The sequence below is a fragment of the Oryzias melastigma genome, linkage group LG12 (genome assembly GCF_002922805.2).
Source record: "Oryzias melastigma strain HK-1 linkage group LG12, ASM292280v2, whole genome shotgun sequence".
In the NCBI taxonomy this organism is placed as follows: Eukaryota; Metazoa; Chordata; class Actinopteri; order Beloniformes; family Adrianichthyidae; genus Oryzias; species Oryzias melastigma.
Genome location: NC_050523.1, coordinates 6,551,717 through 6,556,977, shown reverse-complemented (window position 1 = coordinate 6,556,977; position 5,261 = coordinate 6,551,717). Strand labels below are relative to the sequence as shown.

At 34.8% G+C, this 5,261-nt stretch overlaps 1 long non-coding RNA gene across 1 annotated transcript; it reads left to right on the top strand.

Moving 5' to 3' along the window:
- Nucleotides 1–113: 113 nt before the first annotated feature.
- LOC118599436 lies at nucleotides 114–4,095 on the top strand. Its single transcript, XR_004948783.1, has 2 exons — nucleotides 114–143; nucleotides 3,886–4,095. It is a non-coding gene; the product is annotated as an uncharacterized LOC118599436 (long non-coding RNA).
- The last annotated feature ends 1,166 nt before the right edge of the window (nucleotides 4,096–5,261 follow it).

Below are 5,261 nucleotides of genomic sequence, written 5' to 3'. Positions count from 1 at the left end.
GTCGTCCTCCTGCCTGATTGTCGAAGCGGCTACAGAAGCTCCAGAGTGAAGCAAGCGGGTTCTTCTCTTCTCTTCTCTGTGGCTGTAAGCACGCTGGAGAAAGATGCAGAGGCAGGAAAGTGTGTTTTCCCATCACCCTTCAGGTGAGTGTGCCATCTTTGTGTGTTATTTTCTTCCAATGCTGACATTTTATTTTAATTCTATTAATCAGGCATTATGCTGTCAGAAAAGCTTCAATAGAAAGTGTGCTTCCTTCCTTCCTTCCTTCCATATGGCAGAGCTGAAGGTGCAGCTCCTGTTAACTACGACTGCCTCACTCCCAGAGCGCAGCTGTGAACAAGCATATGGACCAGGGAGCAGTTCATTCTTCTGACCTAGATTTAATAACAAGCCAGTTTTTTTTCCTGCTCATTTTCCCCTGACGGGTGCAGCTGATTGGCGTGACATGAGATGTTGTTCTGAGTTTCTCCAATAAGAAAAAAGGTTGTTGCTGAGTCGTCACTATACGGGGATTCAGATCGACCTGAAACCAGAGTTTGGATGAAGATCCTCCTCAGAGTCTCAAAGAGGAAAACAGACGTCATATTTTAGCGTCATCTCTTCACTTCAAGGAGGAAAATCTTCAGAAGCTCAAGCCTACGTCGCCTTTTAAGATCATGCAATCATTGAGTTCAGAGGAACTCTGAAACAAACAACCTTTACTTGGAGATTTCAACACCAGATTTGACATGATCATAACATTTTCCTTATTGTTCCAGAGTTTAACTGACTAAACTTTGTACGACCCATTCTAATTCATTTGTTTTCTCTATATTTTACCATCAAATTGGGTTTTTAACAAAAAAAGTGTCAAATTATTATTTTTTTAAAAAGATGACATCATGTTTCAAAGAGAAGAAGGCAATCTGGTAAGGTAAAGTGCTTAAAGTTCCTTTTTTTTAAGAATCTGAACATTTTTTAACATAACAAAATCAAATAAAGACAAACTCAAGACCAAAATTAAGCTTAGATTCTGGGCTTTATATGGAAAGCAAATGAATGTGCTGGTTTTAAAATGAAAAAGTCTGCATTAAATTGTCCAGTTTGGAAGAAAAAGAAACATTTAAAAGAGATATTTATATTTAAACACTAAAATACACCAAAGAAGTCAACTGAACAAAAAAAAATGCAAAATTCTAAGCTAAAGTTAATAGAAAGTCCAGCTTAAAGGGAACTTTTTTTTTACTTTGTGAAGCACTTTGTGATTTTTATCTGAGAAAGGTGCCACAAATACATCTTTACTTACTAAAGAGTCATAAGACACTTGAAAAATGTTTGGAAATAACATAAATTTAGTAATGTCCTCCTTTAGGGTAATACATCAATGCTTAATTAACATTTATATTATTTTTTTTTGCCAAAATTCTTCCAAGTTTTAGAAGCTGAAACACAATTGCTCAGGTTTTGCAATCATAGACAAGTCTTTGGAAATATCTTCAGTTTCTGGGATTAATTGGATGATAATAGAGATTTGATGAAAACAGTGACTTATGTTTTCATTCATGTTCCTCACATCCGCTAAACAGACGATCGATGTTTCAAGGTTTTTATGTAAATTCAGGAATTTTGAAATGGTATCCAAGAGAGAGATAAACACTTTGCCAGTGTCCCATATGTTTCAAATCAATATCAGCACTTCATGAACCTTCATTTGTTAAAAACTTGCCATTTTAAATGATTAGGATTTTATTCTGAAGTTCTGTTTTTGTGCCAAGGAAGAAGAAACAAAGATTTGCTCATTTTTTTTATGGTTTCCAGGGAAACTTCTTCTAGAGTTATGTTTTTATTATGCAGTTTATGTCATCTTGGATTGAATTTTCCTATCAAACTAATAGATAACAAGTAAAACTAAACAGTGGAAGCAGCTGAAAATCTGTAGACGACAATGCAGCAGCAGCTGGATTTAAAAAATGGTCTTTTCTTGCTTTCTTTCCAGTCATTGGCACTTTTTTTCTAAGCCGTCTAATCTTGTCCAGTCCTCCTTCTGCGGTCTGTACTCGCTCTTCATTCGTCAGTCTTGGTGTAAAAGGAACGACGATTTCCTCCTTTACTGGAGAATTGTAGGATTTCTTTCTTTCACAGTTTCTTTCCCACAGTTTTACTGTGAAAAACTGATGTAAAATTAGCAAAGTGTACTAGCAAACAGCCGGCATCAAATGTTTTTAGATATTAAGGGAATTTCTGTGCACGTTCTATTTTCACATACAAGAATTCAGCTCATTTCAGTTTATTTCTGAGATGCATAAAGTGATCTCCACAGTACGTGTTACACAAAAATGCACCAAAACCCGCTTCAAATCAGGAAAAGTTGTTTCTGATTGTTCATTTATTAAGTTATGAACTCAAAATTGAGATCCTCTCAGCTGTCGGGGTTTAAAGAATCCTGTAATGATTCGCCGTCTCAGTCAAATCTTCATTTGCTTTTGCTGAATAATGTGTTAATTTTTCTTTTCGACGGCTATTGTTTATGGAGTTTTTACAAGCATTGAACAGTACACGTTTTATTATTTTATTATTATATTACCCCACTATAACCCCAGTTTTATCTGAATGGAGGACAACTCAAACATCTGGAATTTTGTATCAATCTGAGTATCAATAGTATCAATAGTATCAAAAGTATCGATCTCATCACGCTAGTATCGATAATTCACCTTGATATCGATACTTTCATCAGTTTTTCTTTAATATGTACAGTACAGTACTTGAATTTACTTAAAGAGTTCATGCAGGCACTGTGTCTAACTATCTGGAGGGTTACCAGATTGGGTAAAAAAAAGGTCAAATTTGAGCAAAAACCTGCCATATCTCAGCTGAAAGTCCCAATCTGGCAACACCGTCTGTCTGTTCAGGTTGTTATTTGTTAACAAACATTTTTATTTGCCAAAAGTCTTTGTCCTGTGTTTTACTATACACTTAACAAAAATACATGTATCTCCAAACTTATTCTATGATCACAACATTTCAAGGAAAAACTTCATTTCCAAGATGCTTTCTCAGTTCTGAATTAAATTAGTGAATGAATTGGTCTGTATTGGCTCCTCTGAAGAGGAATTTGGATTTGATCATACGAAAACAAAGACCTGTGTGGTCAGAGACTGTTGAAAGTCATGCTGATAATTTGAGTTAGATTACTTGCTAAATGTTATTTTTGACCTCTCTCCATCCAAGACCTATACTGGTCCAGGGTTAGGAAGTTTACTGGTAAAATCTCAACATAGCCCTCACACCCCAAACACAATCTCTTTAGACTCCTCCCCTCACCACAAAGACAGCGTCTTCCCCCAAGAAGAACTCTTGACCAGTCACAGGAGTGTAAAGACACAAACAAGAGACCTTTAAACTGGATTAATGGTTGTATTCATCTTTTTCAAGTTTCAGGAGATTGTTGTAGACGGGAAGGTTATATCTGGTTGACATTTCTTTTAAGCGAAGCTTTTTCTTATTTTGACCAAAATTACTTCCTCCTCTCCTCCATCAGGTCAGCCTTTCTTGCTGGCTAAGATACAGATCTCCCCTCCTCAATGGGGTTGTTTGTGGCTTTCAGGTGGAGATGCAGCTCTGGAGTGTTGATAGACCCTCTTGTGCAAAGGCTCGGTTGGTCTCTTCGATGTGAAGTACTCATCTGTTTTTTGGCTGAGAAGGGTGTCCTCGAGATGAACCAGTTGTTATCTGGGGATATTAACAGGTTTGAATTGGATTGGGATTTTTTTTTACAGTTGTTTGAAAATCCTTTCAAGTTTGTCTGACAGAGTGGAAACGTAAAGAGTCGACTACGACGTTCCTCTTTGGTTCTTGTTTCGTTTGAACACAAGGAGAACAAAAGCTTTTTTTTTATTTTTTGAGTTGTCCAACCGTTCTGGATGAATGGGATTCCTCACCAATATATGAAAGAAGATCCACATCGATGTGGGAGATGACTTTGAAAACGATGCCCTATGAAATGTAGATTATCAGCCAGAGGTTTGGGATGGAGAAGTAGCACAGACATGTCTGCTGGCCAAGTGCACCATGGGATTTCTGCAGGGGGGGAAGCAGAAAATAGCAAAAAAAAAATAATAATAACTGAAACAAATAATAAATCTGCCCCCAAGCTAAATATTTTTGAAGCAATGTTAAACCTTTGTCAGTAAAATTTGTGAAAAATTGATACAAATGTATGTTTTGATATCTTTTGAGTAAAAATAAATACAACTACAAAAGTTGCATTACCTGAAATAATGCAAGTATGAATGCTTTGATGAATGACCTAAATTTCTTAAGAAATTGTAATAAATTCGGTTGAAAATCCCTAATACATGCTAATTTTGCAAAAATATTTTGTGTGTTGCGTAAATATAAACTGAACTTCAAATTAGTCCAAAAAACTTTGGATGCCAAATTAATCAAAAGAAAGCTAGCTCGTTTCTTAAATACTAGCTAAACTCTGAAATAGCTTAAAATTCCTTAGTAAAATAAATTGGTCAGAAACATTAGCATGTTGCTAAAATAGAAGCTAAACTCTAAATTAGTATTTAAAAAAAACAGCAGATGACATATTAACAAAACATGTTAGCTTGTTGCTAAAATATTAGCTGAACCCCACATTAGCATAAAAAAACTCAGATGCCAAATTAGTCCAAAAAAAAGAGCAATGTTTACATACTAGCTAAACCCTAAAATTAACCTAAAATTCCTCATTAAATCATATTAGTCAAAAACGTTAGCATGTTTCTAAAATAGAAGCTAAACTCTAAATTAGCATAAAATACACAGCAAATGAACAAATAATGTTAGCATGGTGCTAAGATAATAGCTAAATCCCAAATTAGCATAAAAAAAACCTCAGTAGAAAAAACTAGCACATTGTTTACGTGCTAGCTAAACCCCAAATTAACCTAAATTTCTGGTCAAAAACGTTAGCATGTTTCTAAAGTAGAAGCTAAACTCTTTATTAGCATATATGAAAACCTCAGTAGACAACAAATTAGCCAAAAACATCAGCATGTTGCTAAAATATTAGCTTAACTCCAATTTTTTTTTAATTACTATTAAAGATGAACCCATAGCTCATAAATATTTTTTAAGGCTTGTTGCTAATCAACTTTAAATTTTGACATTTGAAGGTTTTCTCATTCATTTATTGTGGGCATGTTTTACTTAATATTTTAAAAATTATTAAGTGTATGAATACCAAAATACAATTGGTAACAGAAACGTACAGAAAGGAGCAGGAGAATCAC